This window comes from Phyllobates terribilis, unplaced genomic scaffold (genome assembly GCF_046119375.1).
Source record: "Phyllobates terribilis strain yellow unplaced genomic scaffold, ASM4611937v1 Scaffold_12__6_contigs__length_324123572, whole genome shotgun sequence".
NCBI classification, from domain to species: domain Eukaryota; kingdom Metazoa; phylum Chordata; class Amphibia; order Anura; family Dendrobatidae; genus Phyllobates; species Phyllobates terribilis.
The window spans coordinates 100,588,881-100,604,463 of record NW_027362772.1 but is presented as its reverse complement, the minus strand read 5'-3'; the positions used below and the strand labels follow the sequence as shown (position 1 = coordinate 100,604,463).

Genomic DNA, 15,583 nt, shown 5'->3' with positions numbered 1-15,583 from the left:
AGAGAAAAAAAAATGGAGATCTTCATTGTTCCTGCAGAGATCCATCCCCTGCCCCTCCCCCCGCCCCGCTGTACACTCAAACTGCGTATTAACATTAATTTTCATCATTACTGAGAAAAAATCCAGTTATGATTTTGGTGCACGAACAGTTATCGAACATAACCTCGAACAGCCGAATTTTTCTCAAATTGTTCGTGTTCGCCGACCGGCTCGAACACCGCCCAAAACAGCTCGAATTTGAGATTGGCGAACAGTTCGAGTAGAACAACGCTCATCTCTAGTCGCTACAAGTCCTACTCCAGTAAGTGGCATAGCATGGAGGCGCTGCCCAGCCATCAGACGCCTCTGATGAATATGTCTCTTAATGAATCAGGAGCTGCGTCTGACGCGCCCACTGGGCCTGTGCTGTGCAGGGGGTTACCCGGAGCCGGGCCTTCTGTAAGATGCTGGGGGTTGTAGTCTCCGTGTGGCGGCGACCCGGTCCGTGCCCAGGGTGGTCAAACCAGTGGCAGTCTATTGGTATTGTAATTGTCCGACTACGCCACCCGTGGATTGCGGTCAGTGGGGACCGCCGCTGCGCTGCAGACCGCTGAGGCTGACGTTATATGCGCAGCCAGGAATGGAATGACTCCCCACGGGAGAAGTATTGCCTCAGGGCAGCTAGAGTGAATGTTGGGAGTGATGGTGTGAGCGTCCCAGTACTGATGGTGCTGGTGCGGCGATGAAACACAGAGATTTGTAATTGCAGTTTCCAATGCTTTACTCACAGTTGTTATTCTGGTCACTTGTGCACATGAGGGACTGCCTGAGCCGTGCTGCGTTCACCAGGCAAGGGGCTCGACCAACTCCCAGGCAATTCCAGAGCGTGGCACAGGGCTCCCTTCCTTTCCTTTCTCTGGCCGTCCCCACCAGTGACCCACCTTTGTCCAGCTCCCTCGGGCCTTCTCTTGGCGGAACCTGTCTCCGGTTTCCCTGACCCTATGCGGTATGCTTTCCTGGTGGATGTAGTGCGGGGTCGCACCAAGATGTGGTAACAACCTCCGGTCTTTGGCTGAGGAATCTGTTGCCTCCACCAATTTGGGTTCCGGTACCCTGTTCTGCCAACCCTTCACCCTGTATCTCCTGGGCATATGGGGTTCCTTCTGTCCTCGTGTCTCTGGGCCTTTCTCTGTGTTCCTTGCTTCCTTTCTCCTCTGTTCCAGTTCCTTTCTTACTTTCCTTTCTGTTCTTTCTTCTCTCTCTCAGGCTCCAGCCTTCTGACAAGGCCTGCCTGCGGAGCAGAGCCCATGCAGAGGCTCTGCTTCCTGTCTTCTCCTCTCACTCTTACTGTCTGAACTTCTAAGATGGTGCCCACCTTATATACCTCCTTCTAACACCCGAGCCCAGGTGACTAGCAACCAATGGGCTCCTACCTATGCCCAGAAACCCACCCCTACCTGCTCCTATACCACTGGGTATTCCACCCCCCTCCCCACTCCGGCCAGGAACAGATGCTGTCGTGCCTGCACTTCTGTCTAGTGGGAGCACCGTTGAGCTGTCCCTCGGAAATGGGGTGAGTGTGGTGCATGCAGCTTACTGAGTCCTGGTCCATACTCCATCCTTACCCGGGAGTGGAATATCACACCTCTGGTTCGAGGTGCAATACCCCTGTAGCAGCCGAGCCCTTGGGGTGCTACACGTCCTTCACCCCCGCCCTCTCATCAAGACATTAATCAGGTGCATAGTTCTTTTAAGGTGACAATGCAGCAAGTTAGCTGGAGTAATTAATATTTTGTATGCATTTATGTACATAAATGACATAGCCGAGTGCTGTGATGGCCTATTTTTATTAGTCCCATACAGAATCCATGAATGGACGGACAGACCTGTACTAAGCATATGTGAAAATTATTTTATTAAACATGGACATAGTCTTTCCTAAGTAACATTGGGGTCCCTGGTGGTCCTAACCTCAGCAACTTAAGTTTTATCCAATATGACAGTAACAGTGTGTCCCTCCCCAGCCTGTGTTCATGTACTCTATGTAATGTAACCTGCTTTAGTGTAAGGGGTGTAAGGCTATGTGCCCACCATGCAGAAATGCTCAGTTTCTGCATCTCCCTGGCAGAAAAAACGCATGCGGATTGTACATGCGGATTGTACATGCGGATTGTACATGCGGATTGTACGTGCGGATTGTACATGCGGATTGTACATGCGGATTGTACATGCGGATTGTACGTGCGGATTGCACATGTGGATTGTACATGCGGATTGTACATGCAGATTGTACATGCGGATTGTACATGCGGATTGTACATGCGGATTGTACATGTGGATTGTACATGCGGATTGTACATGCGGATTGTACATGCGGATTGTACATGCGGATTGTACATGCAGATTGTACATGCGGATTGTACATGCGGATTGTACATGCGGATTGTACATGCGTTTTTCCTGCCAGGGACATGCGGAAGTGAAGCGTTCTTCACATGCATTTCCGCATGCGGGTTGTCAAGCGCTTTCCAAGCGATTTTAGCATCACTTGGAAAGTGCTTGACAACTTGGTCACACTATATAAATCCATGCAACCGGCATGGATTTTTATAGTGTGACCGAAAGAATGGTAAAAAATAAATCTATACTTACCTTCTGATGGCCCCCGCTGTCTTGCTTCGCTCCGTCCTGGCTGCCGGCAGCTCGTGGTACACTGAAGGACCTGCCGTCACATGACTATCACGTCAGCGCAGGTCCTTCAGTCCACAGCACGCTGCTGACAAGTGAAGACAAGGACACCGGGGGCCATCAGAAGGTAAATATAATATTTATTTTATTCTTTTTTTCACAGGTACTATGGTACCCGGGTCCGGAGGAGAGTCTCCTGTCCTCCACACCCGGGTACCATCCGCACATAGAAACGCATATTATCCGTGTGTGCAAATGCCAATGGCGGCAATTATGCTGCGTGTCCGCAAAATTAATGGACATGCTGCGTATTTTTCCGGAATGATAATCCGCAGCATGTGCACAGCACGGATTATCATTGGGGAACATGGCAGGCCTACCATGCGTTTAAGCGTTTTTGCCGGTGCGAAAACGCTTAAACGCATCGTGGCACACAGCCTAGCAGCGTGTCCCTCCCCCGGCCTGTGTTCATGGACTGTAATGTAATCAGGCCTAGGTCAACATCTCTTGTAGCATCTATAGGGTGTGAACCCTTTCCCCATCCAGGGGCTGATCCCAGTAGACAGAACAATAGACTCATGTTTGGCCCAGTCAGTTGCGTGGTGCCTCCTGACGCTGGAGGGTCTCAGGCTGCGGCCAGACCCTCGTGGCGTGTGTGGATTGATAGAAGCTGCCACGTGGGATTGTGTTGTGTCCCTCATCTGCTGGATACATTGAACTCATCCAAGGACTATTTCTATACTTTCCCTGGCGGGAGGCGCCCCCGGACTTGTTTCTGCTGTTATATAGCAAAAACGAACCAAATACAGAGTATATGGCAAAGAATCAAAAAACTTTATTGTAAACAATATACAGAAAAGACAGACATGATTAAAAAGGACGACACACAGACAACCAAACTGGGTGACACATACACAACATAATAATAGATGTTAAATATCTATTGGGACAAAGTGCAAGAAGTGCTCGTATTCAAGGCATTTATGCACTGGTACAAAATTATGGCATATTTCATCACTATGGATATGTACCATGTGCCATATGGCCTATAGTGCCCTATGAAGAAATGCTAAAGAATTATATTGCACTCTTACCCATATTAGATCAGCACCCAGAATAAACAAGGACCCCAATGCGTGTTTCGCGTGGTATATCCTATGGCTTCCTCGGGGGGTGGGGGGGATTGTTTAATAGGACCTTCCATGTCTGTTTAAATATACTTTAGGGCCTGCGGTCTCGTGACCGGAACGGACCAATCATCTCCTGGTCCATCAGTGCATGCGCGCTGAACCGCCCGAGCCAGATGCATCATGTACGGCCATCAAGGTGAACCACACATGACAGGGAACCAGGACACGTTGCCATGGCCCCCCAACATGCGCAGACACCATGCAGATGCCGTGCATGACGCAGAGGCAAGGGGAGGCACAGCACCCACGCGCTCGCCAAAGAGAACACAGCAATGCATTAAGACAAGTATAGTAACGCAACTACTTAATAATGCAAAAATGTGTTAGAGTAAGAAGTAATATTTTCCTATAATTGCAACACGATTCTGTCAGTACGAAAATCTATTTTCTTGGTCCAATTTAATTGTTGCTCGTAGTATCCTCATATTGATTAACCATATGTAGATGATCCATATAGATGGTGCATATAGACTATGGAGGGAGAAAGTTACAAATGACAAAGAAAACAAATTAAAATCAACACATACAATTGTATAAAAATACCACAAAGATTATATCTATTAAAGAAATGGGTGAAGCTCAGGGCCTCATTAAGGCCATTTGGCGCCATTGTTCCCAGTTCCACTATCCATTTGGTTTCCCTTTGAGCCAGAAGTTTTTTTACATTTTCACCCCTAATGCCACTATGGATGACATCGATACCACGTACCATAAATGTTTTAGGATTTCTCCCATGACAGATTTTAAAATGGCGTGCTATCGTCTTTAAGGAGGTTGTGTCGGCCACCGTCCTCATACCCCATGCCCCCTCACACCAGCCCCCTGGTTGCCCTTCTACATTCCCCATGCCCCTCAAACCAGCCACGCAGCCCCCTGGATGCCCCTCACACCAGCCACACAGCCCCCTGGATGCCCCTCTACATTCCCAATGCCCCTCACACAAGCCTCACAGCCCCCTGGGTGCCCCTCACACCAGTCACACAGCCCCCTGGATGCCCCTCACACCAGCCACACAGCCCCCTGGATGCCCCTCTACATACCCCATGCCCCTCACACCAGCCACACAGCCCCCTGGATGCCCCTCTACATACCCCATGCCCCTCACTCCAGCCACACAGCCCCCTGGGTGCACCTCTACATACCCCATGCCCTTCACACCAGCCACGCAGCCACCTGGATGAATCTCTACATACCCCATGCCGCTCATACCAGCCACAAAGCCCCCTGGATGCACCTCTACATACCCCATGCCTCCTCACACTAGCCACACAGCCCCCTGGATGCCCCTCACACCAGCCACACAGCCCCCTGGATGCCCCTCTACATACCCCATGCCCTTCACACCAGCCACGCAGCCACCTGGATGAATCTCTACATACCCCATGCCGCTCATACCAGCCACAAAGCCCCCTGGATGCACCTCTACATACCCCATGCCTCCTCACACTAGCCACACAGCCCCCTGGATGCCCCTCTACATACCCCATTCCTCCTCACACCGGCCCCTGGATGCCCCTCTAGATACCCCATGCCTCCTCACACCAGCCACGCAGCCCCCTGGATGCCCCTCTACATACCTCATGCCCACTCACACCAGCCACACAGCCCCCTGGATGCCCCTCTACATACCCCATGCCCCTGACACCAGCCACACAGCCCCCTGGATGTCCCTCTTCATACCCCATGCCCCCTCACACCAGCCACACAGCCTCCTGGATGCCCCTCTACAACATACCCCATGCCCCTCACATCACCCACACTGCCCCCTGGATGCCCCTCTACATACCCCATGCCCCCTCACACCAGCCACGCAGCCCCCTGGATGCCCCTCTACATAGCCCATGCCCCCTCACACCAGCCACGCAGCCTCCTGGATGCCCCTCTACATACCCAATGCCCCTCACACCAGCCACGCAGCCCCCTGGATGCCCCTCTACATAGCCCATGCTTTTTCACACCAGCCACACTGCCCCCTGGATGCCCCTCTATATAGCCGATGCCCGCTCCATAGGCGGATTATAATGAGGACGATCTGGGCTTCTGCCCGGAGCCCCGAACCTCCAGGTGGCCCCGGGCTCCGGGGTGTCTATGGCCAGATTATCCTCATTATATGTGCGCCGCGGCACATACCGGCAGACAGTGGCAGGGGGATCCCCGGACCGCTCCCCCAGCAGTGGCGCACGGCCGCTGCTTCTTCTTCGGCCGGGCCAGCACTGCAGCAGTTAACTTCCCTGTGCTGGCCCGGCCGCGTCACTGCTAGGAGACACGGCCCTCTGCACGGCCGTGTGTCCTAGCTGTGACGTTACGCAGTGCGCACCCGGCCTGCAGTGCTGCACCGGAAAAGAGCTGGAGCCGATCCGGGGGATGGTGAGTGTGTGTGTATGTATGTGTATGTATGTGTGTGTGTGTGTGTGTGTGTGTGTAGGCAGATATCATTGTGTGATGTCTGTTTATATGTATTTTTGTGTTTCAAATGTGTTTATGCGTGTATGATTATGTCTGTATATGTTTGTGTGTGCGTGACTGCGTGCGGCCTCCTACTGAGTATAGATGGCGCCGTGCGGCCTCCTGCTGTCTCTGGGGGAGGCGCTGTGCGGCCTCTCGCTGTGTATAAATGGCACCGTGCAGCCTCCCGCTGTGCATAGATGGCGCCGTGCGGCCTCCCGCTGTGCATAGATGGCATTGTGCGGCCCCGTGCTGTGTATAGATGGCATCGTGCGGCCTCCCGCTGTGTATAGGTGGCGCCGTGTGGCCTCCCGCTGTGTATAGGTGGCGCCGTGCGGCCTCTCACTGTGTATAGGTGGCGCCGTGCGGCCTCCCGCTGTGTATAGGTGGCGCCGTGCGGCCTCCCGCTGTGTATAGGTGGCGCCGTGGGGTCTCCCGCTGTGTATAGGTGGCACCATGGGGCCTCCCGCTGTGTATAGGTGGCGCCGTGCGGCTTCCCGCTGTGTATAGGTGGCGCCGTGCGGCCTCCCGCTGTGTATAGGTGGTGCCGTGCGGCCTCCCGGTGTGTATAGGTGGCGCCGTGCGGCCTCCCGCTGTGTATAGGTGGCGCCGTGCGGCCTCCTGCTGTGTATAGGTGGCGCCGTGGGGCCTCCCGCTGTGTATAGGTGGCGCCGTGCGGCCTCCTGCTGTGTATAGGTGGCGCCGTGCGGCCTCCCGCTGTGTATAGGTGGCGCCGTGCGGCCTCCTGCTGTGTATAGGTGGCGCCGTGGGGCCTCCCGCTGTGTATAGGTGGCGCCGTGCGGCCTCCCGCTGTGTATAGGCGGCGCCGTGCGGCCTCCCGCTGTGTATAGGTGGCGCCGTGCGGCCTCTCGCTGTGTATAGGTGGCGCCGTGCGGCCTCCCGCTGTGTATAGGTGGCTACGTGCGGCCTCCCGCTGTGTATAGGTGGCTACGTGCGGCCTCCCGCTGTGTATAGATGGCTACGTGCGGCCTCCCGCTGTGTATAGATGGCGCCGTGTGGCCTCCCGCTATGTATAGGTGGCGCCGTGCGGCCTACCGCTGTGTATAGGTGGCGCCGTGGGGCCTCCCGCTGTGTATAGGTGGCGCCGTGCGGCCTCCTGCTGTGTATAGGTGGCGCCGTGCGGCCTCCCGCTGTGTATAGGTGGCGCCGTGCGGCCTCCTGCTGTGTATAGGTGGCGCCGTGGGGCCTCCCGCTGTGTATAGGTGGCGCCGTGCGGCCTCCCGCTGTGTATAGGCGGCGCCGTGCGGCCTCCCGCTGTGTATAGGTGGCGCCGTGCGGCCTCTCGCTGTGTATAGGTGGCGCCGTGCGGCCTCCCGCTGTGTATAGGTGGCTACGTGCGGCCTCCCGCTGTGTATAGGTGGCTACGTGCGGCCTCCCGCTGTGTATAGATGGCTACGTGCGGCCTCCCGCTGTGTATAGATGGCGCCGTGTGGCCTCCCGCTATGTATAGGTGGCGCCGTGCGGCCTACCGCTGTGTATAGGTGGCGCCGTGCGGCCTCCCGCTGTGTATAGGTGGCGCCGTGCGGCCTCCCGCTGTGTATAGGTGGCGCCGTGCGGCCTCCCGCTGTGTATAGGTGGCGCCGTGCGGCCTCCCGCTGTGTATAGGTGGCTACGTGTGGCCTCCCGCTGTGTATAGGTGGCGCCGTGCGGCCTCCCGCTGTGTATAGGTGGCGCCGTGCAGCCTCCCTCTGTGTATAGGTGGCGCCGAGCGGCCTCCCTCTGTGTATAGGTGGCGCCGTGCGGCCTCCCGCTGTGTATAGGTGGCGCGGTGCGGCCTCCCGCTGTGTATAGGTGGCGCCGTGCGGCCTCCCGCTGTGTATAGGTGGCGCCGTGCGGCCTCCCGCTGTGTATAGGTGGCTACGTGCGGCCTCCCGCTGTGTATAGGTGGCTACGTGCGGCCTCCCGCTGTGTATAGATGGCTACGTGCGGCCTCCCGCTGTGTATAGATGGCGCCGTGTGGCCTCCCGCTGTGTATAGGTGGCGCCGTGCGGCCTACCGCTGTGTATAGGTGGCGCCGTGCGGCCTCCCGCTGTGTATAGGTGGCGCCGTGCGGCCTCCCGCTGTGTATAGGTGGCGCCGTGCGGCCTCCCGCTGTGTATAGGTGGCGCCGTGCGGCCTCCCACTGTGTATAGGTGGCTACGTGTGGCCTCCCACTGTGTATAGGTGGCGCCGTGCGGCCTCCCGCTGTGTATAGGTGGCGCCGTGCGGCCTCCCTCTGTGTATAGGTGGCGCCGAGCGGCCTCCCTCTGTGTATAGGTGGCGCCGTGCGGCCTCCCGCTGTGTATAGGTGGCGCTGTGCGGCCTCCCGCTGTGTATAGGTGGCGCCGTGCGGCCTCCCGCTGTGTATAGGTGGCGCCGTGCGGCCTCCCGCTGTGTATAGGTGGCTACGTGTGGCCTCCCGCTGTGTATAGGTGGCGCCGTGCGGCCTCCCGCTGTGTATAGGTGGCGCCGTGCGGTCTCCCTCTGTGTATAGGTGGCGCCGAGCGGCCTCCCTCTGTGTATAGGTGGCGCCGTGCGGCCTCCCGCTGTGTATAGGTGGCTCCGTGCGGCCTCCCGCTGTGTATAGGTGGCGCCGTGCGGCCTCCCGCTGTGTATATGTGGTGCCGTGCGGCCTCCCGCTGTGTATAGGTGGCGCCGTGCGGCCTCCCGCTGTGTATAGGTGGCGCCGTGCGGCCACACGCTGTGTATAGGTGGCGCTGTGCGGCCTCCCGCTGTGTATAGGTGGCGCCATGCGGCCTCCCGCTGTGTATAGGTGGCGCCGTGGGGTCTCCCGCTGTGTATAGGTGGCACCATGGGGCCTCCCGCTGTGTATAGGTGGCGCCGTGCGGCCTCCCGCTGTGTATAGGTGGCGCCGTGCGGCCTCCCGCTGTGTATAGGTGGCGCCGTGCGGCCTCCCGCTGTGTATAGGTGGCGCCGTTCGACCTCCCGCTGTGTATAGGTGGCATTGTGCAGCCCCGTACTGTGTATAGATGGCAACGTGCGGCCTCCCGCTGTGTATAGATGGCGCCGTGTGGCCTCCTGCTGTCTCTGGGGGAGGCGCTGTGCGGCCTCTCGCTGTGTATAAATGGCACCGTGCAGCCTCCCGCTGTGCATAGATGGCGCCGTGCGGCCTCCCGCTGTGCATAGATGGCATTGTGCGGCCCCGTGCTGTGTATAGATGGCATCGTGCGGCCTCCCGCTGTGTATAGGTGGTGCCGTGTGGCCTCCCGCTGTGTATAGGTGGTGCCGTGCGGCCTCTCGCTGTGTATAGGTGGCGCCATGCGGCCTCCCGCTGTGTATAGGTGGCGCCGTACGGCCTCCCGCTGTGTATAGGTGGCGCCGTGGGGTCTCCCGCTGTGTATAGGTGGCACCATGGGGCCTCCCGCTGTGTATAGGTGGCGCCGTGCGGCTTCCCGCTGTGTATAGGTGGCGCCGTGCGGCCTCCCGCTGTGTATAGGTGGCGCCGTGCGGCCTCCCGCTGTGTATAGGTGGCGCCGTGCGGCCTCCTGCTGTGTATAGGTGGCGCCGTGCGGCCTCCCGCTGTGTATAGGTGGCGCCGTGGGGCCTCCCGCTGTGTATAGGTGGCGCCGTGCGGCCTCCCGCTGTGTATAGGTGGCGCCGTACGGCCTCCCGCTGTGTATAAGCGGCGCCGTGCAGCCTCCCGCTGTGTATAGGTGGCGCCGTGCGGCCTCTCGCTGTTTATAGGTGGCGCCGTGCGGCCTCCCGCTGTGTATAGGTGGCTACGTGCGGCCTCCCGCTGTGTATAGATGACGCTGTGTGGCCTCCCGCTGTGTATAGGTGGCTACGTGCGGCCTCCCGCTGTGTATAGGTGGCGCCGTGCGGCCTCCCGCTGTGTATAGGTGGCTACGTGCGGCCTCCCGCTGTGTATAGGTGGCGCCGTGCGGCCTCCCGCTGTGTATAGGTGGCGCCGTGCGGCCTCCCGCTGTGTATAGGTGGCGCCGTGCGGCCACCCGCTGTGTATAGGTGGCGCTGTGCGGCCTCCCGCTGTGTATAGGTGGCGCCGTGCGGCCTCCCGCTGTGTATAGGTGGCGCCGTGGGGTCTCCCGCTGTGTATAGGTGGCACCTTGGGGCCTCCCACTGTGTATAGGTGGCGCCGTGCGGCTTCCCGCAGTGTATAGGTGGCGCCGTGCGGCCTCACGCTGTGTATAGGTGGCGCTGTGCGGCCTCCCGCTGTGTATAGGTGGCGCCGTGCGGCCTCCAGCTGTGTATAGGTGGCGCCGTGGGGCCTCCCGCTGTGTATAGGTGGCGCCGTGCAGCCTCCCGCTGTGTATAGGTGGCGCCGTGCGGCCTCCCGCTGTGTATAGGCAGCGTCGTGCGGCCTCCCGCTGTGTATAGGCGGCGCCGTGCGGCCTCCCGCTGTGTATAGGTGGCGTCGTGCGGCCTCTCGCTGTGTATAGGTGGCGCCGTGCGGCCTCTCGCTGTGTATAGGTGGCTACGTGCGGCCTCCCGCTGTGTATAGATGGCTACGTGCGGCCTCCCGCTGTGTATAGATGGCTACGTGCGGCCTCCCGCTGTGTATAGATGGCGCCGTGTGGCCTCCCGCTGTGTATAGGTGGCGCCGTGCGGCCTACCGCTGTGTATAGGTGGCGCCGTGCGGCCTCCCGCTGTGTATAGGTGGCGCCGTGCGGCCTCCCGCTGTGTATAGGTGGCGCCGTGCGGCCTCCCGCTGTGTATAGGTGGCGCCGTGCGGCCTCCCGCTGTGTATAGGTGGCGCCGTGCGGCCTCCCGCTGTGTATAGGTGGCGCCGTGCGGCCTCCCACTGTGTATAAGTGGCTACGTGCGACCTCCCGCTGTGTATAGGTGGCGCCGTGCGGCCTCCCGCTGTGTATAGGTGGCGCCGTGCGGCCTCCCTCTGTGTATAGGTGGCGCCGTGCGGCCTCCCTCTGTGTATAGGTGGCGCCGTGCGGCCTCCCGCTGTGTATAGGTGGCTCCGTGCGGCCTCCCGCTGTGTATAGGTGGCGCCGTGCGGCCTCCCGCTGTGTATAGGTGGCGCCGTGCGGCCTCACGCTGGGTATAGGTGGCGCCGTGCGGCCTCCCGCTGGGTATAGGTGGCGCCGTGCGGCCACCCGCTGTGTATTGGTGGCGCTGTGCGGCCTCCCGCTGTGTATAGGTGGCGACGTGCGGCCTCCTGCTGTGTATAGGTGGTGCCGTGCGGCCTCCCGCTGTGTATAGGTGGCGCCGTGCGGCCTCTCGCCGTGTATAGGTGGCGCCGTGCGGCCTCCCGCTGTGTATAGATGGGTACGTGTGGCCTCCTGCTGTGTATAGATGGCTACGTGCGGCCTCCTGCTGTGTATAGATGGCTACGTGCGGCCTCCTGCTGTGTATAGATGGCTACGTGCGGCCTCCTGCTGGGTATAGATGGCTACGTGCGGCCTCCCGCTGTGTATAGATGGCTACGTGCGACCTCCCGCTGTGTATAGATGGTTACGTGTGCTCAGTATTGAGTCATACAATTAATGTAAGGCTATGTGCCCACGATGCAGAAATGCTCCGGATTTTTTTTGAGCGTTTCTGCTTCTCCCTGGCAGAAAAAACGCATGTGGATTGTACATGCGGATTGTACATGCGTTTTTCCTGCCAGGGACTTGCTGATGTGAAGCGTTCTACTTGCATTTCCGCATGCGGGTTGACAAGCGATTTTAGCATCACTTGGAAAGTGCTTGACAACTTGGTCACACTATATAAATCCATGCAACCGGCATGGATTTATATAGAGTGACCGTAAAAGAATGGTAAAAAATAAATATATAATTACCTTCTGATGGCCTGCCGACGTCAGCGGTCGCATGACCCATCACATGACTTAATGACGTCACGGCAGGTCCTTTTCAGACCATCGCGAGCTGCCGGCAAGCCAGGACGCATCGGATAAAGACACCGGGGGCCATCAGAAGGTAAGTATAATATTTATTTTTTAATTTATTCTTTTTTTACAGGTTCTATGGTACCCTGGTCCGGAGGAGAGTCTCCTCTTCTCCAAACCCGGGTACCATCCGCACATTGAAACTCATGGAATCTGCATGTACAGATCCAGTGATGCGGATTCCATGTGTTCCAATGCAAGTCAATGGCGGCGAAAGCGCCGCGCTTCCGCAAAATAATTGTTAGTGCTGCGTTAGTGCTTGCGTTCATTGGGGAACATGGTAAACCTTCTACCAAGCGTTTTTAAGTGTTTCTGCAGCAGAATTGCCGCTACCCCTGGCCCCCTCACACCACCCACACAGCCCCCTGGATGCCCCTCACACCACCCCCCTTTATGCCTCCACAGCATTTATTCACATGCTCAGTTCTCCCCGCCTCAGTCATCACAGCACAACGCAGAACACGAGCTCCTCATCACCATCCTCCTGTCCCGGCACAATGTGCGCACTGCTGCAGCTGCAGGTGGAATAGTGTCCACTGACTGGACTAAGGAAGCCCCGCCCCTTCCGGTGACGTCATGATTCCATGAAATCACTCCTCCCCCTCAAGACATCAACTCCAATCTAGACACTCCCTTGTTGCTGAGGCGTGGTGACGCTGTAGCTGGGTGATTGCAGTCAGAGTAGTGGTGTTTGGCGTCTGTACTACAGGTAAGAAGATGGGAATGTGCCAAGGTGATTACTACATTCAGGACAATAAGTAGCTAGCTGTAGGTGTGCAGAATCTCACTCCCATTATTGTCAGGGTCTCACACCCCCTCATGTCGTCGGCTGTCAGGCTCCCGCACCCCCTCGTGTCGTCAGCTGTCAGGCTCCCGCACCCCCTCGTGTCGTGGGCTGTCGGGCTCCCGCGCCCCCCCTCGTGTCGTGGGCTGTCGGGCTCCCGCGCCCCCCCTCGTGTCGTGGGCTGTCGGGCTCCCGCGCCCCCCCTCGTGTCGTGGGCTGTCGGGCTCCCGCGCCCCCCCTTGTGTCGTGGGCTGTCGGGCTCCCGCGCCCCCCCTCGTGTCGTGGGCTGTCGGGCTCCCGCGCCCCCCCCTCGTGTCGTGGGCTGTCGGGCTCCCGCACCCCCTCGTGTCGTGGGCTGTCAGGCTCCCTCACCCCCTCGTGTCGTGGGCTGTCGGGCTCCCGCACCCCCTCGTGTCGTGGGCTGTTGGGCTCCCGCGCCCCCCCTCGTGTTGTGGGCTGTCGGGCTCCCGCGCCCCCCCCTCGTGACGTGGGCTGTCGTGCTCCCGTGCCCCCCCTCGTGTCGTGGGCTGTCGGGCTCCCGTCCCCCCCCTCGTGTTGTGGGCTGTCGGGCTCCCGCGCCCCCCCCTCGTGTCATGGGCTGTCAGGCTCCCGCGCCCCCCCTCGTGTCGTGGGCTGTCGGGCTCCCGCGCCCCCCCCTCGTGTCGTGGGCCGTCGGGCTCCCGCGCCTCCCCCTCGTGTCATGGGTCGTTGGGCTCCCGCGCCCCCCCCTCGTGTCGTGGGCCGTCGGGCTCCCGCGCCCCCCCCTCGTGTCGTGGGCCGTCGGGCTCCCACGCCCCCCCCTCATGTCGTGGGCCGTCGGGCTCCCACGCCCCCCCCTCGTGTCGTGGGCCGTCGGGCTCCCGCACTCTCCCCTTGTCGTTGTCTGTGGAGAAGATTAATACATATTTTCATTTTTCAGGTTTTCTCTTATAAAACAAGAACCCTGAGCTTCTGTCTTTAACCGAAAAAATGGCGTCTGACAAGTCGCTGCTGTCTGCAGAAATGAACACAAACATGGAGGAAGCGCTGTATGAACAGATGCTGATGAAGGTACGAAAGATGAATTGGAGAGGCCAGCAATCACCGGGTGAATGTCTCCTCCGTCAGCCGCTGGGGGCGCGGCAGTCTCCAACATTTACCTAATGTGTATTGTTGGCTTTAGACCCCTCACAGTTGTACTATTTTGGTGCAGGAAAAATCTGTTTGCAGAACCATCCTGTTCATGTTACTCACTGATTCTCACTTATTGCCTCATTTCAGGCCAAACAGGAGATACAGAGCAGAATACCAAACTTACCAGAAAGCAGACAGATCAGACCCCAGCCGAGTGAGATGGGCGTCCTCTGATTATTATCCAGATTACTTTGTGCATATTATGTGACAGATACCACAGTGGGGCAGTGGGGTCTTAATGACTGCAACGGTCACATGATGCAACCAACGTGGGGGGTCACATCGTTTTTTCTTATACAGTTGGTTACATGTAAATGCTGCTTGGCTTTTGCCGATTTTATTGTGTTTTTGTTCACTTTTTGTTTTTATTTCTGGTAGGTTTCTGCATTAAAACTCGCACATCCAAAAATACCAAAATCTTTATTAACATCTGCAAGTCGAACCAGATCTCAGCGCCCCTGGACCTGACGGAGCAGGAGTTAGTCAGCATCCTGGAATCTGATGATCCCTCCGGCTATCGAGTCCCCATGAGCCTTGGAGAGCCCCACGTTGAAGTTGATAATAGTACGTTTTTTTTTAATACAGCACGTCTCTTTTTAAAGGGGTAGTCCAGAGATATCCTTAAAGGGGATAAAATAGCAAGTATTACAACTTACTAATCCTCAATGATCAAAGGTGCCGTCTCCACAGGTTCTGGTAGGTCCACTTCCAGTCTGCGGAATAAAGTTTGTTGTTGTCTTTTGAACTTTTTTGGTTTAGATTTGGGACTTAAAGGGATTGCCCACTACTTGGATTCCCCTTTAAGAACTTATGCTAATTATTCATAGCAGCCCAACTAAGGTCAATGGATTGATTCGGCATCGCAAAGTATCTAAGTCCTGGTGCACTTTGTCCTACAGGTGGAGGCGGCTGCACGGCGTACGACATAGTGATTAATGGCACCTTCTTTGAGAAAATTAAGGTAACTGCAATTGCTTATTCCGACATACGAGCTGTCTGCTCTCCTTTGTGTCAGCTCCTTACTTTGTATTTTTTTTATTAGAATAATGAGCTTCTCAGGGAATTTTTTATCACCGTGGCCATGGAGGGACTAGAGAACAAGTACGAAATGGAGCTGTCAAGAGGTAACGACCGCATCACTGATATTTTCCTTGATTTTTCCAACACAAGGACTTGTTCTTTCGTGGAGCAAGTTTACCATATAATATATTGAACATTTTTATGTACTAACCTGTTGTATGGCACTGTATCAAATGCCTTTGAAAAGTCCAGATAGACGAAAACCACTAAGTTTCCCTGGTCCAACCTAGAACTTACCTCCCCATAGAATCTTTTCAGATTAGTTTGCAGGACAGATCCCTCATAATCATATGTTTAGGTTATTCTTATTGAGGTGCTCCAGGTTAGTATCTCTTAGAAAACCCTCAAAGATGTTGCCCA

General features: G+C 57.2%; 2 long non-coding RNA genes across 2 annotated transcripts; both read left to right on the top strand.

Moving 5' to 3' along the window:
* The first annotated feature begins 13,896 nt into the window (after positions 1-13,896).
* LOC141173119 (uncharacterized) lies at positions 13,897-14,587 on the top strand. Its single transcript, XR_012252587.1, has 3 exons — positions 13,897-14,020; positions 14,231-14,297; positions 14,522-14,587. It is a non-coding gene; the product is annotated as an uncharacterized lncRNA (long non-coding RNA).
* A 17-nt stretch (positions 14,588-14,604) lies between these two features.
* LOC141173118 (uncharacterized) lies at positions 14,605-15,272 on the top strand. The gene is made up of 3 exons (XR_012252586.1): positions 14,605-14,707; positions 15,043-15,104; positions 15,186-15,272. It is a non-coding gene; the product is annotated as an uncharacterized lncRNA (long non-coding RNA).
* Positions 15,273-15,583: the final 311 nt, after the last annotated feature.